This window comes from Parus major, chromosome 3, assembly GCF_001522545.3.
Source record: "Parus major isolate Abel chromosome 3, Parus_major1.1, whole genome shotgun sequence".
Lineage (NCBI taxonomy): Eukaryota > Metazoa > Chordata > Aves > Passeriformes > Paridae > Parus > Parus major.
The window spans coordinates 99,224,630-99,251,724 of NC_031770.1; the positions used below are offsets into that span (position 1 = coordinate 99,224,630).

Below are 27,095 nucleotides of genomic sequence, written 5' to 3' on the forward strand. Positions count from 1 at the left end.
TGTGGCTTTGGGAGCAACATCCCTCCATTATCTCTGTGCCAAGTTACTTCCCTGAATTTGGAGAAAAGCAGATAGTATGGAGAAAGTATATTTGGGATTGTCTGGTTCTGGTCTGGCTGCTGTTGGCTGAAGCAGTGTCAAAAATGTTTGCTCAAAGAGAGAGAGTTTGCTGCAAGGGAAAAGGACTGCACTTCATGCCACTGGCATGTCCACTGTACTTGGAATGCTCCTGCACTAGACAGACTGAACAGAGCTGGACCCAACTTTAGTTCCCTGACCATTCTTCTCCTGCTCTCTGGATAGGTGACTCTCCTGGCTAGCTTTTGTTCTTTCACTGATCTCCAAATCTCTGTCGAGTACCCATACTGTTAGCATCTTGGCTCTGAGTGCCCCTGTGGATTGTTACAGCCACAAGGCAGGTATTTTTTTGCGCATCTGTTGTTTTTCATTTATTAGTACTTAATTGAACCTGTCTTTTCAGTAATTCACTGCTATGAGATATGCCTGCAATATTTCAGGCATATATTTTCAGGTCTATATTTGTGTATCCTGAATAGATTTGTGTCACTTCAGTGTTCTGTGCTGTACAAGGTATCAAACTTCATTAAAGCCATGTTCACCTCATCACTGGTGTCCACTCTTATATAGCACTCTTCTACTACTGGAGTTGGTTTAAAGTATATGAATAGGTCTTAATTTTATAGCTGGTAGTTCAGATGCTTTGTATTTTGTGTAAAAAACCTCTGGTCCTGGTGATACATTACTTCCATATGATCTGTCCATTCTAAATGGTCTTTGCTGACCATCAAAAAGTACTGACCTTCAGAAATTGTGCTGACAAATGTGACATCTCTGGAGTGTTCTAAAAAAAGCATCCAGATTATTTTATAGTGATATTTGAGCACCAAAATAGATAGAAATCTGATTCTCCCTGTTTTAACTGTTTTTATTTTTGAAGTTTACCTGTTCTTAAAACAAAAGCTCTGACTTGGTACAGCTTAGGAGTGGAATGGTTTGGTCACCATACATCATTGCAAGAGCCAGAATGAAGCATCTCGAGGCCTCCAGAGGGAGATCCTGTCCATTTAAATAAGGTGTGTAACCTTAAGCAGTCAGGATCTTTTAGAAGTCTTCAGCATCACTTACCTCTCTCCACAGTCTCTGTAAAAAACATAAACACTTTAAAAGGACTGTTTTATCATGTGTCTAAAATTAAGTCCTTAAGAAAAACATGCTGGTTAGCTGTAATTATGTGTGACTTTTGGGAGCCACGTACTGGTCACCTGAAAGTGCTTCTAAATCACCATAACTGCTCAAAGTGAAAAAAGACCCCTTGAACACATTTGTCATTCAAGCTAAAAAGTCAGAGGACTTGTGCTGGTATTTTCTGTGATCTTAAATGGGTTATTTCATAGCTCATAATCTTAAAGAATATTACTGGTTACTTTTTCCCTTTCATTGCCCGTTGCATCTTCAGAGTATGCTGGTATTTAACTGTGGATTTGCAGGGGAAAAGTTTGGAAGCTTCTTTACAAAAAAGCTATTTAGAATACAGCTTGAGAAACAAAGACCATAAACAATAGGTAAGCTGGATTTGGGAGACAACTAGCTCTTTTCTTTATCTGTATAGATCTCTTAAACTAATCTCCAAGTGGCAGGCTTTGGCTTCTGTGACTTTTTTTTTTAAAAAAAAAAACAAAACCACACAGATAAACTCCCAAAGTTTCCAATTTCTCCAAAATACTCCGACTTTCCCTTTATATCCCCGGTCTCCCCTGTGCATTTCCTATTTTATAATTCTTTTTTTTCCCCGGGGCTGCTGAAATTTTCTGCACTCTAGATCCCGGAGCCGACTCAGGCACGTCTGCTTGGGAAGATACCATATTCCGTGGGAAGCAGGGGTGAGGATGCCTGGGCGGAGAGGAAAAGGCGGGGGAAGGGTGAGGGGCTGTATTCTTGACCTTAGGTAGCTGGTGCTGAGAGGTAGCGCATTGTGTGGGAGCCCAGGGAGAGCTGGAGCTCGTGGATGGGAAGGAGGGAGCAAGGAGGAGGGAGGAGGAAGCTGGGACAGCGAGGGGGGAGGAGGAGGAAAGAGCAGTATCTCTATCTTTCTTTGCAGACCACGCTGCTAAACAGCGAGGGGAGGCTCATGCTTCCCTAATATCCATCACTCCCTGCTTCCAGCGTGGTCGCAGACAGAGCAACAAAGAGGGTCTCAGAGGTAAGAGCCATGCAACTTGCAAAGCTGTAGCTTCTGCCAAAATAAGGGGAAGCGGCAGCAACAATAGGGAGAAAAGATGATCAGCACCTGGGGATGCTCCGAGACGGCAGGGGGGCTCCTGAAGGTTAGGGAAGTGTGAGTGCCAGCAGCAAGAGGAGCGGGGTATGAGGGGAGCAGAGCAGGTCCGAGGGGATCGGGATTGGGATCGGGACAGCAGCCGGCGATACTGAGCTGCGGGCACTTTGTGTCCCAGCTGCCTGTGTGGGAAGGGGAGAGAATGGGGGAGCAGCACAACTGATACGTTGATAAATGGGACTAAACAAAGGATAGGAATACTTTATTTACCCCAAATATAGTTTTGGAGTGAACAGAACCGTGAAAAGAATTCAATACTTTGTCCGTGCTAGAAGGAAAAAAAAAAGCCACAGAAAAACTCCAAAGTTAAAGTTTGAATATTGTTTTGACTTTTTTTTTTTTTTTTTACTTGAAAGTTTAATTTTTCATTTTAGGACAGTGTTTTAGATCAAAAATGCAGTTAATATAACAACAACAAAAAAAGACAACATTCCCAAAATAATGTGGTTTTTAAAGTCGAACAAAATAGGCTGTTTGACAATTACTTTAAGAAAATACTGGTTATACCAAAACAAGGTATGGTGTTTGCCCTGAGAAATACTGTTTCATTTCATTTAGGAAAAAACAAACCACAATTTTATACTGGCCTGAAATGAAATTTCTAGTTTTGTATTTTCATCCACTCAGACTAAAAAGCAACAAATTGATTAGGTGTATTTATAAAGTGAAGTGGTTATTTTCAGCTGTGGATATTGGGAACTTAAATGAAGAAGACAGAAACTATAGCATCTCTACATTGCAAAAACTGATGTTTTCTTTTTGCTTGTGCTTTGTCTCATTTACTTTACTCTTAGAGGTATGGGCTACATTGATCTAATACTTCATAGGTCTTTCTGAAATTATTAATTAATAAAAGTTATACTGTCAGTGTTTGTTGTTAAACATGTAGAACTACCTACAGAGAAAATGAACAATGGTTTGTATGTCTTATGAATGAGTCTCTAGGACATAGTGATTTTTTAAAAAAAATCTTCATTTTTTTTTTCTATGAAACATACAAGCATTCTCTGAAGCTGGACATTTTGGAATATATCTGCTTAATTGGATGTTTGTGTGTTTTCATCTCAACATTAGGTAACTAAAATAGCTGTAGTGAATTGATTTGATATGTGAGGGAGGAAATTGGAACCACCTCTCTGGTGCACTGGTAACTTGGAGGTGGTAGAACTAGGTTTGATTTGCTTTTTTGTGAGTGTAAATTTACTGGTACAAGTGAACATCAGATCAGCATCAGGGTCTGTACTGGACTACATTGCCTCATTTCTCTTATAAATGAGAGAAAAGCCATATCACATCAATTGGATTTCTCTTCCAACCGTTTTTATAATGATCTTAATTGCTATTTCAGGTCTTATTCCAGTTATATTATTATTTTCAGAATATAAATAACAGTCTGACATTGCTCACCATGTCTGGTGTGGTAGTTGTCACCTCTAGCTTTGACATTTAGCTAAGTTAGTAGCCAATCAGGGTTTTTATTAAAAGAGAAAAAACAAAATAACTTGCTTTCCTGTCAGCCCACTCCCCTGCTTATACACCTAGTTTGGCTTTGTTTGATGTTTAATTGTTTTTGGGGTTTTTTAAATTCTATCATTTGATTTGCTGACTTCAGGAACAACTATTATATTTTTGAAATCTCTTGTTCTGTTGTTCTGTTAAACAGATGAATGTACAGCTGTTTAAGAATATACTGAATTAATTGAGGCCTTAAAAATGATCTTTTGTTTCCTTAGAAAACCTTAATGTACTATGTACAAAATGATATTTTTATTTTTACTTTTCTTTTTGGTTTTTGACTACAGTTTAGTTTTGATTTTCTGTGGCTTCTGTTAGAAAAATTGCATGTTCTTGCTTTGGAAAGTTTTAGCTGTGTTAGATGCATAAAGAAACAGTAATAAAAGAAGCCTAACACAAATCTACCATTGCAGGTAAATTTCGTTTGAAGCTAACATTCTTTTCTACTTAGACAATAGTTAGCTATTGTTCTCTTAAAACAACTTCCCATGAATTGTATTGTTCTTGAAGTTTATAAGGGCTGGATGCAAAGCTCCCTTGAAGTCAGGAAGAGACATTCCATAGACTTCAAATGGCTTTGGATCAGGCCTGACACATGAGATTAGCTCCTGACAGAAGATGTAATAAGCACAAGCCCAGGAAGGAATGATTTAGGGATGGAATTTCACTCAGGCTGTGATCATCTTTGTGTTGTGAATATCTCTTAGAAACAATGCTTTTATTTTCTGTTAGAAGTGTTTGTATTCCTTGCTATTGGGAATATAGGGTTTTTTTCTCACTTACGCCTCAAGTCTATTGTGTCTGTATTTAAGTATCTTGTTAGGGTAGTCTGGATACAATAGCTCTCAGATGAGATTTCTTGTTACTTAATAAAACTATGCATAATATGCACAAAATTAAGGAAAGAGTTTTCTAATGTGAAATAGCAAGTTAGAAACAATTGCTTGAATTCTGTTTTTCCTTGTTAAACCAAAAGAATATACTCTGTGTAAGAAATTGCTGGCTTTCACAGTTTCTCTTTTAATAAAACAACACCTGTCCCCAAAACCCAGAAGAGACTGCTGTATTAAATGTGAAAGCTGGAAAAGTCAGACATTTGCAATTTTTCTGCATTTGAAGCTTATGGAACTTGCACACTGTAAAAGTAACCATGAGAAAAACAGTATAGTTTTGTATAACAAAATAAAAGGAGGGGATTTTACAGCATAGTTAAGTAAAGCAAAATTTGGATTAGCAAATTTAAACTTTCAAAGGTGACTCTTACTAATAAATAAAAGCCTGTGAAACTCCCAGACCCTCTAGTGATGCTGGGCATAGTTATCTTTAGGGGAAAATGGCCTTTGGTTCTTATTGATCGTGTTTTTTCTAATGAATACAAAGCCTGCAAAGTGAATGATAAGTGATCTCTTACTCCTTTTCTTTTCCTTTTCATACAAAATAAAGCATTTATTTGCTCTCAGCTGAGATCAGGCACAACCAAGGATTTATTTCATGTGAATCAAAGTTACATGAGGGGCATAAAAGGCTGCTGGAACTACAACCAACCAAGGTCTACATGAAAACATGCCTAGTTTCACAAAAACATGCCTGCATTCATGTATTCCACATGTGCACAGGGAAAGCATTGCTTCCTGAGCTACAGCTGAGTATTTCTCGACTTTTTTCTATGCAGGCTATGGTTAATGATTCAGTCAGTTGGGAAATCTGACTAAGTCTTTAAAACTTCTTTTATTGAGACTGTGGCAGGAAATACTATAATTTACTGAGGAAATTCAAACGTATCACTAATACTCATTTTATAGATATTTGTAGCTGTACCTTTATAATTACTCTTGAGGATTACAAAACTCATTGGTTGTTTTCAATTTGCCTTTGTTTGCTGTTATCCATGTGCTGCCTCTCATGCTTGAATATTTATGTGAGGAATAAAGGAAATCTAAGAAGTAACATTGCCAGTGGTGTATTTCTGAAGAAACAGTAAAAGAAAATTGCCATTTAGACATTGTATACTGAGGAAAAATGCTGTAAAATATAAATACTAATTGAATGTTACATGAAGAAAATACCTTTTTTCCTGTTAAACAGCACACAGATCACGTGCTAAAAGCAATCTATAATTATGTTGAAGTAATTATTCCTATGTCTCGATAATTTATAAAAATATTAAATAACATTGGCCCTAAAATTGAGCCCTACTGAACCCTGGGGGTGACTGGCTGCCAGCCTGATGACACCCCATGTAGTATAACTCTTTGAGCCCTCATCTTGTCATCTTAGAAAAAGATGTCATCTTACAAGAATCTTCATGAGAAGAAGTTTGTCTTCAAAATGACAGTGACTTTTGTTCTATATAAAAGATAACTTATGTAACTGTCTTAGCATCTTTGAAGTGTCAGCTGTGAATACAATACAATATTGCAACTTAGAAAAGACAACCTGCATTTTTCTCCATGCCTAAGGCAGCAAGAAAACTAAGAAAGACATGAAAAAAACAGAATTATAACAACTTCAATTTTTAGAATATCTCCTCTTTGCCTACGCTGGCTCACTGATGAACATTAGTGCCAATATGTTCATGTGGCCTCAACTTGATCTGTACACTGTTTCTTTTGTAATTTGTGCATAAACAACAGTTTACAGCCTAGACAGCCAACATGTGTTTTAACTTATGTAAATTACCCTGGCCTACGTGCATGCATGCTTCTTCAGCTGCTCTGTCAAAAAGCTTTTGTCTTTGAGGCCTTAATAAAGGAGACCTTCAGTTACTTTGCACTAAACCACTTCTGTCTTGCAAACTGTGTTTCCAACTTCATGCTCAACATATCTTTAATTCCTCTGCCATTTACTTCCTATTCCATCAAACCTAATTATAATCTCATTTTCTTTTAGTGGGCTGGGAAGGTGGAAGTGGGAATTTTTGGCAACCTGTTAATTTAATGTGCTGGTCTACAAGCAATCTGTACACTGACAATCCTACATCTTCCAGTTCAACTGTGACATGTGGAGGTTTAATACAGAAGGGAAAAAAGCTCCTGTTCAGAGAAATAATAGGAGGAACAGCTAGAATATCAGGTACTGTTGCTGTTTTCTGGGAAGAAGTGCTTAGTAAGGGAGGCAGAATAAAAGGGAAATACTGTCTTTTCCTTGGGATTATTAAGCAGACATTGGGTTTGCTGATGAAAAAACTGGTCTTAATCATACATAATACCAGCTCAGATAGCTGTGTTAATATATTTCTGTGGTTAATGGACCCACTTGTCCTTAATGGATCTGTCTTTGCTCCACCACTGATCATTCCTTTTTTCTGATATGCTCCTGACATATATTTCTATAGCTTAATACACATATGTTTTGTATAATCTAGATGATTTCTTCATCTGATTAATTTTGTGCTCCCATCCATCAGAGTCATGAAGCCAAAACATCACTATGCATATGGATGTTTTTGTATGGAGGCTCAATCTATCTAATGGACTGTGTTCCCATATGGGGAAGCCAATGATTCCAGTACTGTACATATCAAAGCAGATACATGTCTTTATTTGCAGTTTGGCTGATTACTAGGGAGCTTAGAAAATTGTAATATTCTCCAGCTATAATGCAAGTCTTCTACTGAATTTCTCACTGCATATGTTATAAAATAAATGTCCCTAATAAAGATCTAGATAATGACTTTAAAATATCCAAAAAAGGCAAATATTTCATTATACATTTGCATTTCTAGCATTTAGTTTTTCTTGTGACTTAAAGGATCCCTACAATCTGAAAAGGTCAGGTTACATTTTTCAGTTAAAATACCAACAATCTGTACATCTCAGGCAGTGACTGTAGACATATAATTCTGTATATCTAGATATATAATTCTTCAGATTTTAGCATGTCTTGTGTGTGTCTTCTTTTTTTTTGTCCAGTGAAGTTCCCCAATATGTTCTGATACTTATTTTATTTTATTTTATTTTATTTTATTTTATTTTATTTTATTTTATTTTATTTTATTTTATTTTATTTTATTTTATTTTATAGTATATTATTTTATATTATTTTATATTATTTTATATTGTATTATTTTATATTATTTTATATTGTATTATTTTATATTGTATTATATTATATTATTTTATATTATTTTATTTTATATTATTTTATTTTATATTATTTTATTTTATATTATTTTATTTCTGTTATGCAGCCAGCATTTCATATGCACAAGGGAAAGGCAAAGGCACTTGGGCGACCCAATTGGGAGTATCAGTTGGTGTGAAAAAGAGTGCAGCAAGGGGGGCAGGTGACTTGGCTTGAGTTCATTTCCAGGTTTCAGCCCACTGACGATGTCCAGTGTGTGAATAGTGTTCTCTTGGGTTCTCTTTAACAGAAGTTCAATTATTTCCCTCCGAGGCAAAACTTAAGCATTGTTCTGGAGCTAATTTATTTCAAAGACTGCTCCCGCTCAGCAAAGTGGATGACACAATTACTGATGACTCTCCCAATCTCACATGATTTTCTAATACTGTTGAAGTAGGTCTCTTATCCTGTGTGTAATGTGATGCAACATCACTGTTCATGTATCACATGCTTTTAGCTCCATGCCAAAAAACGCTGCTGTGATAAAAGCTTCAATACAGCCTGCAGAAGAATGAAATTAAACTGACTGGGGGAAAGGCCACATACAAATAGTTGTGTCAGGGCCATGGAGGCCCAGCTGAGGCCCAGAGACACTTTGGCCCAGTATCAGGTGATGTGAACATGGTCCTCCAGTGTGAATGCAGGTGATTCTTCATCCCTGGACATAAAGGCTGGGCATCTCTTCCTGGGCTAGATGCTTGTAGCAGTAGAGGTGTAAGGTCATGCTGACAGGTCAGTCTGGGTGTCAAGTAATGGTGTATAGGATGGCAGCAAGAAAACAAAGTTTTATGGATGGTGCTATTCCCATTTGAAATTAGCTATACTGCTTCACTGTATTTTCACATGCTAGGTGGCATTGCTTTTGAATGTAATTTGGTTTCTTTGGCACTGTTCACTTTCTAAAGAAAAGAGGCTAAATCTTACTCAATTGGAATGATCTCTTGAAACTTTGGAAATGAAATCTTAATCTACAGGGAAAGCTCTCTGAGGTTTGGTTGTTTTTTTTCTCCTTTGTGTGCTTCTGTGAGTCCAGGATAAAATAAAGTTTTCTTTTTAAGGTGCTATATTTGATCTATCCAATTAAATTTTTTTTTCAGAGTTGCATTTTTTAAGTTATGTTTGTGAGAGTCTGGAAACTCCTAAAGATGATGTCAAAATGGAGAAAGAATAATCTGACAAATATCAGGATTGCAAAGGAATAGTCTGTTCCTTGTATCTTCTACCTACATCAGAACTAAGTGTAACTGCAGCTACAGAATTTGCCAACACTCGGGGCTATGTATAAATGCATACACATGAAAACCTGGTGTGTTTTACTAAGGCTTTATTCACACATCCTCTTCTGACTGCAGCTGTGCTGGCTGAGATGGTTCCTGCCCCTAATAACTCCTAACTGCACTTCTGCCAGAGAGGTCACTGTGCCAGCTGAGCCGCTCCTGTGCATGGCTCCTAGTCCATTCCACTTGGAATGAATAGGTCTGGTGAAGATCTATTACTCTAACAGTGTTAACTTTATTTACTAAAGAGGGTCAGAGATTGCTTGCAAGGAAAACAATATGTGTAAAACTGACAGGGCAATAATCTCCAACATCAGAGCAGTAATGAGCCTCTATAAAATAGATTGTAATCTTTCAGTGGGTACTTCCAGAACTAGATTTATTGATGGCCTCGTGTGCATTTAATTTATGTCACTGATTTTTAACTATTTTTCTCCTGCTATATAGGTATGACCTTATGTTTGTATATGTTGCCTGTTCCCAGGTATTTTGTGTTATCCATGGTCAGGATTCAGTTAAATGAAAATATTTATAGACTTGGAGTTCATTACGTTTTTTTCCCTGTTTTAACTTTATCTGTTTCACATTCTTGCTGGAGCTGCTCTGAGGACTGTGTACTGATTCAGAATCAGGTCTTCTGTTCTGTTTAAACACATGCAGTTTATTTTAAAAATAATGAGATTAAACATTGAACATAAATCATCGGGATCTATCACTGAGCAGAAATCCTTGGGGTCTGGTTTAATTCAAAACCCACCAAAATCAGAAAGATAAATTTGAACAGCCATTATATGGCTATTATCAGCATTTTGTCTGATAACTTTATTGATAACTTTATTAATTCTAAAACATTAAAAAACATGTATTTTTTCCCTTTTTGCTACCTTTTTTTTTTTTTTTTTGCCAGTTTATGCCTTATTTTTTATGGTAGTAAACTAATATAAAGGATAAGAGAGTTTTTAAAGATGTCAAGATTCTTGGCTGCTTGAATCCCATACCATTCCTTTTGTGAATTCAGTTCCACTCTTTTCTGGCAGACATTAAAATAAATAAACAGTGGCTGAACTGAGTAGATAATATTAGGTGATTTAGAACCAGCTTTAAAACAAGCATTATAAATCTGAGTGTTTGCATTATAAATGATGAATAGTTTGATTTTTAAAATGTTGACATTCTTCTGATACCCTATATCTGTTGCTGTAACACTGGTGCATCATTGACTTTTTAATTAGGAGGAATATTGTCAGTGTAAAAAAAATGGTATTGATGCCAGTTTAAAAAAAAAAAGGCAATGCAAAACAATTTATCATTTGGGCATAGTCTATTAAAATAAAGGTTATTTAGAAGCTTGTATACTGTGAAATCCATCACATTTTGGACCAGGCTTTGTCCTTATTTCAAGCTAAAGAACTTCATGGCAGGATAGTATTTTAGCAGTGTGTTACAAAAATAGTTGTCAAAGCACAAGAGACTGAATATAGACACTAGTTTGGCTAAACTCCAAATTTGTGCATATGTATGGGTCGTCAGTAGGTTGGTCTTGTTAAGAGTTTTTACTTGTACATGTGATTACACTTATGTACTTGGAGTGAGTCTTCAGTAGGACTTCTCATAATAATGGAGAGAAGGGTGTTTCTTTAGGTGTTTGCCTGACTTCCAGAGTTTTGTCTGGATGTGTATTATTTCTGTTTGACCATTTTGTTCAGTTTCAGTCCCTCAGAGAGGTAAAAAATGAAACTGTCTAAAAGCACCCATGATAATCTCTGGAGGTTTTGTGGAAAATTATTCTTTAAATATTCTGTAAAACAGGAGAAAACTGATCCAATTATCAATAACACAGGTGTGTAGAGAGCAAAACAGTTTGGAAAAAATGTTAAAATCATGCTAATTTCTTTTTAAAATATGAATATATAGAAATTTATATCAGTCCTTAGCATACAGCATGCACACCATTTAAAATGTGTATGTTTATTGAGTGAAGTTATGTCAGCAAGCAACATCTGCATGTTAGCAGTAGAAGTAGAAATCTGTATGACCCTGACTAGGTAGAAATACTGTGGGTACATGTGCACAATCAAGACAACAGAGTGGTTGGCTTTTTAGAAGGCAGATGTTTGCCAGTGGTTTTGAAACCAGAAAATCATAGATTTTTTGTTTTTTTTTTTCCTTGTTGACACTTTTCTTTCTACTCTCTTTGTAAAATCTTGTTGTTCCCACAGGTACATTAGGACATGAAGCAATTATGGAAATCAAAATAAATCCTTATTTTATTGGCTAAATTTGGGAACAATTTTTTGACATTTCTGTCCATCCTTCAAATAAGGATGTCAGAGTGCAGAGGTCAGGGTATAGAAGCCTTGGGATATCAAAAGGTGGTGAGAAGAATGGCTGGGATTTCCAGCAGCCTGAGAGTACTCTTTTGTCTCTGGTGGTCACTTGTCGAGGATGATGCCTGTGGACATCAAAGAAATGTCTAAACAGTGTTATCAAGGCCTGTCCTTTGCCCCCTGCCATGTAATGGGCCTCTTTTCAGGAAAACATTGGGAAAGCTGAGAAAGCAAGTTGTCCTATCATAGTGCTATTAATTCAGCAAGAAAGCGGATCAATAACATTTGCACTAACCAGTAAAACAATCTGTTAGCTTCTAAAAATGCAGATTAGTTAAGCCTATAAATTAGACACTGCACATCCAAAAATCAATTTTATTTTTTTTTTCATAATGTACATGTTATGAGACCTTAGTTTCACAGAATTCCTTTTTGCCTTCTTGGAAATATTATGGAGAACTGGTCTGAGAAAATGAAACAAAGCAAACCCCTTACCTTCCTTTAACATTTGCAAAGAAGTTTGGTTTGTGGGGTGTTTTTGTTTGGTTGGTTTTATTAATGTATTACATGTACTGAGGTATTTTAAAAACAAAAAGGAGCCAATATTTCATGCAGTTAATGCTTGAAATACTGACTTTGATATCTGGAAGAGTTATGCCATCATTTTCAAGATAATGTGTTTCAAATCCACTCATCCTTTTAGTGAAGGAACAGCTATTGTGAGCTGTTTGTGCTAATAAAATGTTATGAAAAAAAAATACGGTTTGTTTCTTGTCATTTTGGATTTCTTTTTAGAGGTCAGGGCTCTTTAAACCCTCAGTTCTGCAAAGAGATATTGCAAATTCTAATGGTGAACAGCTGGGGTAATAATCCATGTCACCATGTAAGAGCTTATTAAGCTAAAATAGGTCCCTAAAATAGAGACTAACAGAGGAAGTCAGCCTAGAAGTGGGCTTGTGCTGGTGACTTCTGTGAACTAAACTCTGTTTTTTTTAGCTGATTCAGAGTCAATGATAGTGCCTGTGTCATTATGCAATGCTGTTGCCATTCTTGGACTAAGTAGACACAATGTAAAAAACATTCTTCACATAACTGAGGGCTCAGAACAATTTCTGGCTATGGATCAGTCTCTAGCAGTATTTGATAAACTTAGTTTTTAGGATTCACTGCTGTGTACATTTTGCTAAGAGTATATTATTAATTAGAATGTACTTGAAAACTTTAATAAAATTAGACAACATGGATACACACAATTGCATTATTGTCACAAGAAAACTACACAAATTCAATATGAAGATACTTAAACCAAGTGGTAATGTAATTAGTAAAAATAAACCTGTGGTCAAATTGACAGCACACTTAAATAGAGGAAATTTGAGCTGGGATTTTTCAGCATGTGACATCTTTAAATATAGTTAAAAGTGTAAGTGCAATGTGTTTTTGAAAGTCTGAAGTGAAACTGTTTAAGGAGCATGTATTTCTCTGCCATACTTCATTTTAATATAATTTAGGACTGAAAACTTTGATATAAACCTATGAGTTAAGTTTAACTGGGAGAACATGGATAATACCAATAATAATATTACTGTTGCTACACTAAAGTTTACAGCAAGTAATAGATGTATCGGGGTAATTGTTATTTATTTGGATGGATATTGCACTTGGAAACTGGCATTTGGGGCTGCTAAGACGACTCATCATTGCTACTTTCTTATACCCTCATTTAGTAAAGAAGATGAAGAGCTACAGATTTGCTTGTGTGTTTGAGTGACTGCAGAAAGTCAGAATGCAGAAAGAATACTATGTGGTTGCATTCATTTTCCTTGCTACTCTGAGAGTCCAAATGATTTTCACTTTCAGAGTATGGACCTTGAACATGGATACTATACATAGTTAGTATATTTTATAATAGATCATATAATGCTACTTCTGGAAAAAAAAGAGAAGGAAAACAAAGTATTGCATCTCCTTTAGCATTTTAACTTTTTTCTTACTGTACCTGTGATTTTTTGCTGTCAGTTGCATCCTGATTTTGCAGACTTCACTGTCTGTAACTTCTCACAAGAGATTATTTTCAATGAGCGAAGAATATCTTTATGAATTGGAGAGGTACAGATTTGATGGATGGGGTGTTCAATGCATGAAACTTCAGTAAGGCCTGTTGTGATAGGACGAGGGGTAATGGCTTAAAAAAATTAAGATTAGATATTAGGAAGGTATTTTTTTGATGGAAGTGGTGAAACACTGGCATAAATTGCCCAGGGAGATGGTAGGTTCCTGTCCTTGGAAACATTCAAGGTCAGGTTGGATGGTACTGTAAGTGCCATGGTTAAGCTGGAGATGGCCTTGGTTGTTGCAGGGAGGTTGGACAAGGTGACCCTTAAAGGTTGCTTCCAATGCAAAAGATTAAAACATTCTGTGAGCCCATGATTCAATGTTTATCCTCATGAAAGAAGCAGGATAACCACTGGAATTACCATGCAACAGAACTGATAGGAAGAAATGGCTTGCTGTTATTACTGCTTCTTTTCTGTTGTTTTTTTGTGGGTTTTTTGTGGTTTTTTTTTGTTTTTGTTTGTTTGTTTTTATATGAGACTATTAGATTAAATAGTTAAACTTGAATTTTACAATAATTTCTGAAGAAGTGGTCTCCTATAGTGTTTAGCAGGTTTTTGGTCTAACAGTCTTTCAGAAGAATTTTGATCGTGGATATTTAGAGAAGTATTCATAACTAATATCATTAAATTCTGTCACAAATTTATCAGAAAAAATTATATGGGAAACCTGTTGCATACCATAGGAGAGTGCATGAGAATTTGAGTAGTATGAAAAAAGTGAAAAGCAGATGCTGCTGGATTACACGTGTTCTGTGTTTGGAGAAGTTGCAGCCTAAGTTTGGATGACACTGCAACAAACTGTATCAGCTCCCCTACAAGATGAGATTCCTGTCTTTAATTTCTGTATTTTAAATTAAGGCTTGTTATTACTTAGCTCTTCTCTTTAATGTGTGCTGAATCTCATGTCTACTGTGGCTTGCCTCAGAAAATGAAGACTACAGTCAGTGCTCATTGATGCTGCACAATGATGGAACAGAGTAAGAGAGGAAGTAAAAAACAATTTAAAATGTATAAACTAAGAAGGATACAAATGAAAAATGTGAACCTGTTTGTGAAGAGAATGGGACCAGCCTAAAGAAATTTGCTACTGAATGGAATGAGCAGCATTACCCTCAATAGTGTTGTGTGTAGCCAAAGGCAGGGAAGAAACCCAAAGCCTAAATCATAGTTCAGGCAATCTACCCACAGAAAATCAGGAGTTGATGTGTAAGCTTTACTATTATCACATATTCAGATATTATCAGATATTCAACCTGCTGCCGTATTTACTTAATCTATGAAGTTTACAGGTAAAGAAAACATTGTCTCTTATTACATGGGCATATGTGCAGCTGCAATACCATTATAGCGTCTACAGGTTTGCACCAGTCTCGAAAGGCAACCTCTTAATCTTTTTAATAATGATAATTTTAAAGCCTAGTGGTGTCCAAGTGTCAGTATTAGTTGTTTCATTGTTGAATATTCCAATTCCTGGAAAGGAGAGGTAGGTGGAAGTGGAGTATGTATATCATTTTTGGGGAGGACATTGAGAATAAAAAGCTTTAAAAAGGCAGTGAGTAAACAAGAAGTCAGAGAAAGTAGGACAAAGAAAGGAAAATGGTGACCAGAGTGCACATAGACTTGCAGGCAGAGTCTGAAAAGCTAAGTAAGGCAGTTTGTGGTCAGCCTGAGCTGGAACTTCCAGTCAGAATGGTTCCTGGCAGTTTTGGCCTGTGGCAATCAATAGTCTTCCAGGCAGTGCTTGGACTGGGAATGGCATGCACCAGGGACTGTTCCCAGAGCACATGGACCTCACATACTGTCCCAGCAGCTTTCCCCCACTAAAGCATTTTCACAGCTATTCAGTTCCATGCTGTAAAAGCACTGCTGTGGTGACTTGCAACACAGCCCTGGCACTGATCAAAATTCTGACTCAAACCACACCTAACATGGCCACAAAGCCACAGGGCACTACTTGTATTCAAGGGAGTGGGCATGACTGTGCCACAGAGCAACCAGTGTCCTGGTTTTATGCAGCAATATAGACATGTCAAAGGAGCAACATTTCCTGTATAGATGTAGCTGATAAATGGGTGGAGTTCCTGAGAAGCTGCAGCCTCACCTGAGAGTGCTTGCCTTGTTGAGTAGTACTACTGTCAGGGGCTTCATCTGTATGTGCCTTCTGATAAAGTCATTTCTCTGGAATCTATCACTAAGGGCTGTTGAATGTGACATACAGAGAAGTGACTAATAGCAATAACCAGAAGTTACATTTCTGCCTAACAGATTTATTTTGTCTTTGCCTTTTTTGCAAAATTCTTGTGAGGTCATGCAAGTAGAGTGATGAATGTCAATTGATGAAGGAAACTACAGTATAAGCAAGTGTATTATGCACTGATAACTGAACCTCAGCCTGAGAACATGTAAGACACTATTTTTGTATGTGTGTGTAGGTATTAATAGGTATGTATGAACAAGTAGTTCCTACCCACCTGATTTATTTTTATCCATCACTAGGATGTAGCTATTGCTTAAAAAGAAATTCTTAATAGCATACTGGGACACTGTTGTGTGAAAAAAAAATCAAACCAAAGTGAATTTATTTGAAGGAAGCAAAGCTTCAAAACTGCTTATAAAGTAAAAACCTATTCAATCAGGAAAAGTTCTGTAAAGCTCTGCTTTGGTAAGGGATATCACTTTAATGGGAAGGTGCTATTCATGTAGTATATAGACTGGTAGTTGAATGCAGGAGATGATGAGGCCAAGATAATAATGTGCAATTTCCAAGTCCATAGTGTCAAGCACTGAAAGAAGTCATCAGTCAGTGTTAGGGAAAGTGACTTAGATAACAGAATTCTAGAAGAGGTAGGGTTATTTTCTGTGAACTAGTTATTCCTGCCTTTTCTTCTTCAGAATTTTTGGCACAGGAAACAATGAAAAATGGTAATATTTCTGTCTGAAAGTGACCTGGGCCCTCCTATGGGCTTGACTCATACTTTTCTTTCGGCAGAGATGATGTTCCTGAATCTATGACAGCTTGTAGACAAACAATAGTTATTTAATAGTAATTTTTCACATGTTTCCCTGCATGGAATAAATTCTTGAGAGCTCTTCATTTACAGTTCATCTCATATTCTGTAATAGAGGTAGTGTTTGGGTAACTTTGGTAGGATGTTTTTCTTTATTATTCAGGCAGTTGGACTACTCAGAATCAAATACAATTGGAACTTTCAAAGTTTTTATTAGAATTTTAAATTTGCTTCCTGCTGATCTTGTGCTAACATTTCTGAATGCATCATCTTCATGCTTTCAAATTATACCATAAATTGCAGTATTTTTCTGTAAGAGCCTTTATAAAATGTCTAGAAAAAATACTGTCTTTTATATTAAATGATTACTGCTGTTGGACAAATAATTTGTGTATGTAAAATATACTGGATGCCTAATTCCAGAGGAAAATAGATGCTGGCAGTTGTGTAAGAGCCACCCGTTAAAGGCAGGAAATCTGCTGTTACATAAAAGCTTGTTCCTAACATGTCAGTTGGTGCAATCTGTCCAGCTGTGGTGTTTCAGACATACCATTTTGTACTGTTCCTGCTGTCTGTTTAGAGTGCTGTTCCATTCTTTCATCCAGTCACATAAGCTCTGTTCTTTAAGTCTCTCTCGATCATGAGAGACTGTTCTCTGTTCCAGGGACAATGTACAATGGGTACTCAAATGTGAGAGCAATGCCCAGCGTTTTTGAAAAATGTGACCAACTGAAATAATACTATGTGCAATTTGTACTGCTTTTTTTAATAGACCCATTGCTCTGGATTGCCTTTTCTACTGATACTTCTTGTGTATGTGTTGCAGAATATGCAATCATGACTTCAAAAAAGAACAAGACAAAATGTCAAACAAGACAAAAATGTCATAATTACAGTGTTTCCCCTCCAGCTTCTTTTCTGTAGTATGAGGTGTCAAAAATGGTAAAGATTTTAACATTGCTTTCAGCATAATGTCAGAAATCACACATCTGTCAAACAATCCTAATTTTACTGACAAATTTATTATCATTCTGGCAGACTTGGGTCCAGAATGGCTTTTTGATAAATACTGAGAATAAAATAGCAAGCATTGTACTTAATTATGTAATTTTATAATGAATACTTGCTTTTTAAAATTTCTTACTACTTTTTCTAAAGGTAAGCAGCAGAATATTTAGTCACTATGCTATTGCAACACCAGGTTTGAATGTTCAGAATGCTAAACTAAAGTAGATTTTGTAGGACCTTTGCCTTTGCAGTTTGACACTCAGTATTCTGTTTAAAGTGAAGTTTTTGCATAAAATTTTATATGGTGGTAGCATAATGAAAGTATTTTCACATTGTATTACGTTCACAGTAGGTAACTTTATTCAGTTGAAAAGTGCAATTATGTTAATATATGAGAAAATGATGAAAAAAATATCCCTTTGTATTTTTTGCTCAGGGTGAATTGATAGATTAAACTTGTTTAAATGGCTGTGCTGTTTTGAATTAGGTATAATAAAACTTAAAGATGAATTGATTTTCAAGAACAGAATGAAAAAAAGGATGCAAAGTTTGCGAAATAGTGTCTATAGCTCCTCCAAATAACTGCCTGTTGTTTTTATGTAATGGAAAAACAGAGGCAGCTGAATTCCCAGTCTTTAATACTATTTATTCTATTTATTTATTTGATAGATCTATATCTATCAAATAATAGACCTGTTCAGACTTTTTATTTTTTTTTAATTTTTTTAATTTTTTTTGTTTTTTGTAATTTAGAAAAATCCCTACATTTGAATTCCTCTTCCAGCTTTCTTGTAATGCCTCTTTAAGCCCTGGAAGGTGTTCCAAGGTTTCCCTAGAGCCTTCTCTTTTCCTGAGCTGGACAACCTGAGCTCTTCCAGCCTGTCTTCATGGCAGAGGTGCTCCATTCCTCTGAGCATCTTTGTGGCCCCCTCTGGACTCACTCCAACAGGTCCATGTCCTTCCTGTGCTGGGACCCCAGGGCTGGATGCAGCCCTGCAGGTGGGGTCTCAGCAGGGCAGAGCAGAGGGGCAGAATCCCCTCCCTCACCTGCTGCCCACGCTGCTTTGGGTGCAGCCCAGGGCACATTTGGCTTTCTGGGCTGCAAGGGCACATGGCTGGGTCATGTTGATTTTGATCTCTATTCTTACTGTAGCTCAATTAAGGAGCAGTAGAGAAGTACAACCGGAGATGTGAAAACCTTATGCTTTATTTTTCCTCTATTTTTCATCTACAGCTTATAGTTATTCAAAAGCAACAGGAAATTTCTAGCATTACCCAAATAAGGAAAAATATCTATTTTTTACCAGGAAATTTACTTTGAAGATTGTTTTTGTGTAGCCATATTGTTAGATTTTCCAAATAGGATTACAGAAATGGAACGATTGATTTCTCTGGTTTCTTTATGTCTTCCAACATTTAAACTAAATAGTAAATACTTAAGGAACTGCATTCAGATCTGAGCTTTTCCAGTTTGACACTGATTGAAATTTTTGAACTCAGACTCTTAAAATTATTTAGATAACATTACCTGGCAGTTAATACCTTACCAATTAAATGGATTTAATTTATAAGTAGAGATAGAGATGCTCACAAAAGCTACACTAATTTCACTACAGACTGTAAATCTGAATGTAAGTCAGTAAAATGGAGGAATAAGATACCCTTACTTCCCTGTCATTCTCTGAGGGTGATATTAAATCATTACTGGAGTATCCAGGAATTGTGATACATAATCCATGATCTGAAGGCAGAGAGGAAGGTGGTTCTCAAAGTAGCATGGTATGGTTTTTAAGTGAGATTGAAAACTATACTGTTGCAAGCATTCTCAATTAATGCATCCAACATACATACAGCACTAAGCTCTTCAGTATTATAAGTGACTAGATGATAGAATTCTTAAGAAAAATATATGTAAACCCAAGGTGAACTAAAGAGATTAAAACTCTAATGATTCACAGTCATTAAAGTAAGATCTTTGAATAGAATGATGTGCTGTAGTACAGCAGCTGTGTGTAATTGTACTGTGTTACATTTGTTTGGCCTGCAGACAGACATACATGTTCCTCTCTTGATGCACTGAATGTGAAAAAAGCCATCCATGGCTACACACAGACATGATTCCTTCCAAAGAATATGTGGGGCTTGGAAATATACCTAAATGGAAAACTGGGAAATAGGTACAAAACATGAGTATCTCAAGCAGTCTGCAGTGGAATAGCATCCTCACCGTCTCAGTAGTTGGAGATAGGCAGTGGCTTAGCACAGGCATATCAAATCACACACACTGAGCACACGATTTGTTCAATTAGTTTCAGTTCACGTTCGCAGCAGAATGTAATGTGCCTGTTCCCCAGGTACGAGACGGTGCCACGTCTTGTCTCCTGACCCAGTGTACTGTACAGCATCCTCCATCACATGGCTTGGCATATGAGGTCTTTCACAAAGAGAGTGCAGAAAGTTGAGAGTTCTTAAGAGCTGTTTTTCTAAGCACTCAAAGGGATGTTACTCAGCCTGGAGGTTCAGAGGCTTTTTTTCCCATACGACAATTACTACAGATGAAGGAACGCTCTTAAGGAACTGTTTTGAACAGTTGGAGTCTTTAATAGCTACAGAAGTATCGGTCAGGCTGTAGCTTTCAAGCTTTTAAAAAATGGTCTCTGAAAATGCATTTAAGATTTTTACACAGATACAGCAGACTGAATATGTGCTTTTGTGCAGTGTGTGAATAAAAATTAAATGTGGGTAAGACATGAAAACAGCAACAGTTTGTGACTGATGAAGAGCAATGAAGAAACAGATGTGAAATTCTGAAATACTCCTGTTGTGCCCTGAAGAAAGGAAGGGTTTTTCCGGTGTAGGTTGTACCAGTTGTAAAACAATGTGCCTGATTAATAATGGATTCTATTGAAAAGGAATGGGAGGTTTGCTTAGGTATGATTCATCGTTGTCTGTTGCAGTAATTAAGTCTGTTGCTTGCCTTGAGGTCAACATGACCCTGTTTATTTTAAATTTTCAGTCTCTGGAGAAAGGAGGGCTTTATTTAACTACTTGCAGAACTAAAGCAGAGTTCACAGTGCCTGGATGTAAACCAATGTGTACACAGTGTGATCAGGTGATGGGGAGCTGGAAGCAAACTGGAAGCGGAGTCACTTAACAATGTAGATGTACCCATAGACATGCCAGTTTTTGACTTTGAGAGTAGGATTTAGTTTGAGATGGAGAATGTGATTCTGTGTCTTGTTCATGTGATTCTTTTGCAATTTGAGATGCCCTTAGGTATCCTGCCTGACACAGTCTCCTTCCTACAGGTGTTGGTGGTGTCTGTGTCACAGCCTCAGATACCCTGGAACATATCAGAGAGCCCCAAGACTCCTAAATACAGAGGTCTTCATGCAGCCACAGCTGCCGCACCTTGTGGTCAGTGGAGCCAAGTGTGGTCAATGGAGCTAGGGGAGGGAGTCAGCTCCTGTTGAGCTAAATAAACACTGGCAGCTGGTCAGCTGAATCATCTCTCAGATCTCTCTCAGATCCCTTGGTTGTATTGATCATAATGGAAATTTCTGCCTAGTGAAACAGTAGATACCTGGAGTCTAATTCAGTTGCCTAAGTATAGGTGCCTGGTTTAATGGTTTACCCGGTTCATTGGTTTACCTGAGGTGTCCATAAAGAACTGGCACATATGACAGAGATCTTGCTTCAGAACTCTGCTTCTTTGGAGCAGCACTCAGAATCCAGACAAAATTACCCAGAACATCTCAAAGTTAGGCAGCTGAATTGCAGTCTGTATTTCTAGGTGATCTTAAAGGTCTCCTTTTGTACGTGTCCAAAGTACAAAACTGAGCGTGTTTCTCGTGGAGGAGACAATCTGGGCTCTACATAAGTACTCTCCATGCCAGTGTGGTATGTATTTTTAGCTTCTATAGATGATCTTTTATGTAAGATTTTATACACACTCCAGTATTATTTCTGTATACACAAAAGGCAGGTGTGCCCACAGCCATTTTAAAAACATTATGAGAAGAAAAATAGTTGTCTCACAATTAAACCAGTCATTCTGATTGGCAGGACCCAGTTTTACTTCTTTCATATACAGTCTGCGTGCAGAATGCTTCGAATACTAAGTTTTTGGAGACTTTTCAAGTAGCAGTCTCTACTTTTACTTGCTAAAGTTGCTGAATAAGTCAGTCATTTAGTCACAAATAACCTTCTGTCATCTTGGGGGAAAAAAAACCAAACAAACATTTACAATCATCATTAATTTTCCTTTCTGATTGCACAGGGACCCAACTCTTTCCTCGTTCTGCCTTATAAATGCATGTCCTGGTAAATTGTTTTTATTATTAAATGATGTCATTTATGATTTTTGTGCTCATATTTTAACCTGCGCTTTAGACTTTTGAAAAACTTGTAACCCCAAGGTTATAACCTCAAGTTACATGCCATGTTTCACTTCTATTCCAGTGTTCTCAATCTGTGAAAAACATGCCATGTAGAGCCCTGTAAAATAAGATTCTCTTCTTTAAAGCCTAGGGTAAAAGGTATGTATTTTACATACTTTTTGTTGGGATAATTACATGATCAGCTTTCCCCTAACAACTGTTCTGTCAATTCATCACATGACTAACTCATTTCACACAGCTTCAGCAGCTCATTTCAGCAGGCAGAGCCCCTCTTTTCTGGTTGATGTTGTATCAGCAGCTGCATAATGACTAACTCTCACTGCTTCTCTATACAAGATCTCTTATACATAAACTCCATGCTCACTGCCCATTCCTAGAATTCCTGCTCTGGCTACTAATCAAACACAATAGGGCCCTTTGTGCTCTCTTGCCCTTTCTCCTCCTCTGGAACTTCTTTTCCATGCTTATATCCAAAGGAGACAGGCTTCTTTTCCTTTCTGCATTCCATTGCTGTATATCAGGTTAACACGTTCTTCTTTAACATCTACCCTATGCTAATATTCTTTAACATCAATGTGGTGTTTCCAGCCACAAAATAAAGTCAGAGACAGACACTGCAGCATCCTAGACTTCATTCTAGAAAACATCCTGGGCAGTGCATCCTAGAGAAATTTTGATTAGGAATGCACTACAGTTATGGGGCAAATATGTTTGGCTGGAGTTAGTCAAGTTATACTTCTTTGAAAAGTGAATTTCCTGGCTTTTGTTTTTGTTGGCCTGGTAAATTGTTAAAAATGACTCTTTCAAAACTTACCTCTTGCACACAGGCATATCTATTTCTTGCAATGTTTGTTTTCCTTTTGGATTTCTCTAAACTTTGGCTGTTAGTATAATATTTCAAGTGCCAGTTTGGTCAAGTTAATATGTTGAAGATACACAGTTGTACACTGCTGATAGGAAACCAGTCAGTCATTCCTGCATTTCTTAACTGAATGTTTTTGTACCGTACTTGAAAACGCATGGCTGGGGTCTCCTGTATTTGGTGTTGAATACAGAACATTTATAAAGCTTCTAGTTCACTTCCATAGTAACAGAAGAAGATACCAGTCACTTTCCAAAATCATTATTTATTATTTTCTGGACAGTTTCTTTTTCACCTTCTTAAATGGAGTGTTTTCGTCCTAAAATCTAAGAATAAAATTAACTAGACTAGAGTAGGGCCTGTCAGTTGAAAGAGACTCACAGTGATCATCCAGTACAACTACCTGACCAGTTTGGGGCCAATCAAAAATTAAAGCATGTTGAGTATATATAGAGAGCATACATTTAAAAAAAATACCAAATAAACAATGAAAACTTTCAATTAATATGAAAATTGTTTTCAGTGAAAGCACTAAATCGCTGAAGTTCCCAACTGCTTCAATAGACTTTAAAATTCAGGTTTTTCCCTCTTACATTAAAGAAGAATCAGAAGGTGTATCTTTAAAATTTAAAAGTGTTATTTAAAGCATTTTTATAGAAAAAGTTACTGTTCTCACCACCCTCCCTAGCCATGTACTGGTACTTTTCTTTTGCATATATTAATGGCCTTTATGCATAGCTAGATGAGGGATCTGATCAGATCAAAAATGGCCCTGTAAAAGCTACTAATCTTCAATTATATCAGCTGACACCAATGCCACTGAACAACAGAGTGGGAATATGCAATCAGCAGTGGGAGATGTTGCTTTTCAGCTGTAACCTGAGTTTAGAGTAGCTTGAGCCAGTCATGAACACATGACCTGAGTGTGAAGGGTGAAATCACAAGCTCTACCAAAAATACTCTGCATATAAAGTTTATAATGCTGCATATAAGGTTACACAGAAACTTAATTCAACTGGGAGCCTAGACAAGTGCTTGACTTTACTAATTTCAGTAGTATTTAACTCTGTTTAAAATCAAGCATGTATCTGAACGTTGCATGACTTGGAGATACAAGAAAAAGAAAATTCAATTATCACAATTATTGCTTTTATCTTCTGAAGTTATTTGTTACCTAAAGAAATGTTTGGTAATTCATTCTGTAATGATACAGAAACATTCTCTGTACATGTACTCTAGCTGTATCTTGAAAAGATGCAGTGTTTGGTTAAATATGATGCAACAGCTGTTTCTTTGTATATCCAGTGTTACACTGAACATGTTCTCTCAAATACTCTTTTGCTTTCCTATCCTTTTGTACAGGAGATACAGGCATAGTACCAACACAAAGATAAACTTGCTACATACCTGATTTCATTCTGTTAATCTTTTCTTTTGCTAGCAAAACAAAATACCTACAGTACACACTTTATGCTTTCTTTAGTGATTTTGATATCTATATAGTACAAAAGGACACCCGTATTTCTTAAAAAACCTCAAATTGTTTCAGTCCTTCCAAAAGCCTTCGGCAGAACTGTCAGTGTTAATGTTTCAGACTGATAGATTCATGTGTGCCTGGCTTGGGAGCACCATGACCCAGCACAGCACTTTAGTATTAATAAGACATAAAGTCAGACCATTTATCATTTAGTATAGCCAGCACACAAATTAGAGAACAGCTTGCCAGGGTATATTGTGGTCTCATTACTTAGTTTTTACCATAGTTGCAGAATAGATAGCTTTGAAGCCTTCTTGTGCTCTACTGTGACAGGAGAGTGTTCGTGTCACGGTGACCCGACTGAGTTGTTCAGTTGCTGACTCAGGAGCCTTAAGAGTGCTCACCAATTTGCCAAGCAGCAGACTCTTCCAAATGAAACAAAAAAGAAAACTCCACAAAGACATAATCACTGGCAGTTACCACAGGTGTAAGGTATTCAGCACTGGAATCAGGATTTGAAACTTCAGGAGTCCTTCTCTGGAGGTCACTGAGGAGCACATGCTTTCAGTACGGTACAGTAGATCTTTTATTGGATATTTCCATGCTGAAAAATACTGTTACTGTTTATTAAAAATATTACTATAGCATAATGTACTCACACCATCTTATACTAGTTACTGTTCAAATATAATATTTGTGAGACATTTTACAGCTAATACTGATGTTTTAAATATGTTAATTTGTCTGCATTTTCAGTCTCTTGTTTGCTGGCCTTGGTTTGAGGGATTTCCTCTTAGAAAAACTTCAAAATACTCAAAGTACAGACAACTTGAATTTTTAAATTCTCAAGGTAGACAACTCAGATCTAAAACTGCTAAGTTCAGTTTTTTAAATTTAATTAAATTTGACGATTCTACTGATACTTTTAACTAAAGATAATTGATTAATGCTTTGGATTGCATATTTTTGTCTGCGAATATTTCTTATTTAATATATTTTCAGTAGACAGTACTTGTGCAATCGATCTCCTGATTGAGTAAACCCTGAGGTTCAGATATGTTTTGTAATGTGATACACTCATCTACAGATCTATTTGCTACCCACAGATGGTGAGGCACATTTTAGATTGCTCCCATTGTATTTGTGTTCACTCTTTGTTCATTAGATGGGAAATATGACCCAGATACAGTAGAGCGTGCTCTGCTAGTAGAAATCACTGAAGCTGTCTTTCAAGCAGTGAGGCCATTTGCTGTGAATGAGGTGAAGCCTCTGAACCTGTGCACTCTGTGTGTATCCTTGGAGAACTGCCACAGGCACTGGCTCTGCCTCTGCTGCCCTGACAGACAGCTCCAAAGCGTGTTTAATCTGTGCATTCTGGTCTCTGTGTGTGTGTGGCTGTCCCCCACACACACTGCTGGTGCATTGCTCTGCTGCACTGCTTCCAGGGATGAGACTGGAGGGGTACAGGTAGAATGAGTCTGGGGGCTTGGTGTAAGGAAAAACAAAAGTCTAGTTTTGAGGATGGCTCAAAAAGCTAAGCTGTACAATCAGTACAGCATTACTCTCTGTATACCCCTTTTGGATTTGGAAAAGATTCTTGGAAACACTCTATAGCACCGGTAACCAGAAAAAAGAGTAGCACGCCCCAAGTTCTGGTTTCTTAGAATTTTCTTTAGAAAACGTGCATTTCAAGATCATCTCTCCTGACTTGCCAATTTGCTCCCTACTGCTTTGAGTCTGAGATCTCAAGTGGCTGTTCTCAACAGTACGGAGGAGATGTCTGAGACAGTTCTTGGAAAGAGAGTTGTGTCTCCGTAGGTAATAGTGAGAGAGCCACTTACAGGAATGCCCCAGACCTGTACAATTTGGGGATATTTTTTACTAATTTTCCAGTCACCACTTTGATTACTGCTTCCTAGCCCTGATTTGTGGCACCTCCTTCCCCCCTTTCTCCTCCCTGTACTTGGCTTCTTCCTGCTGCTTAACAAGCTCAATTGGTTTTATGTATGTAATTTTTTTTTTTAAGAGAGTTTGAAGGTGGCCTCTGAAAGAATTGCTTTCATCCAAAGCCAGGAACTGATCAAAGCAACACACAAAAGCCAAATGGGAACCAAGGCAGTGCTGCCTGATGAGCCACAGCATCAGGGTTCTGTGCTGGAGAAATAGTAAAGCATATCAGCTGCACTATGCTGGAAGCTGCTGATAAGGGATTTTCTTTCCAGTAACACATGCAAAGTGAGAGAGATCCTGTAGGAAAATCAAGGAAATCTGCATCAGAATATGTTTTTTCTTGCAGAGAGGAATGTGAAAGTATTTACAGGATGAAGTGCCATGAATTGCCACTCCCTAAATGTATTTATTGTCCTATCACATATTAGGCTCAGTCTGCACTATTAATACAACACTGGACTATCACCCAGCTCACATCTGTTTATATCATGTGGCTCCTTGGCCCTGTTATCAGGATATAAAGGAATGAGAAGTCTTTGGAAGGAAGGCTCGTGCTAAAACAAGAAGCAAATAAATGAAAACCAGTGTCATCATTATGTCTAAAATAGATTTCCAGTGAAAATAAGAATAGATTAATAATAGATGCTAAGTCACTTTTAAAAAGTCTAAGTAAAAA

General features: G+C 37.0%; 1 protein-coding gene across 2 annotated transcripts in view; it reads left to right on the top strand.

Moving 5' to 3' along the window:
* The first annotated feature begins 2,084 nt into the window (after positions 1-2,084).
* The window catches only part of GREB1 (growth regulating estrogen receptor binding 1), an 85,558-nt gene continuing 60,547 nt past the window's right edge, over positions 2,085-27,095 (top strand). The window contains exons 1-2 of one of the 2 annotated variants that reach the window (XM_033513068.1): positions 2,085-2,221; positions 22,192-22,268. The gene's annotated coding sequence lies outside the window, so the exon portion shown is untranslated. The remainder of the gene's footprint in view (positions 2,222-22,191; positions 22,269-27,095) is intronic. The other variant, XM_015623344.3, reaches the window with a different exon arrangement.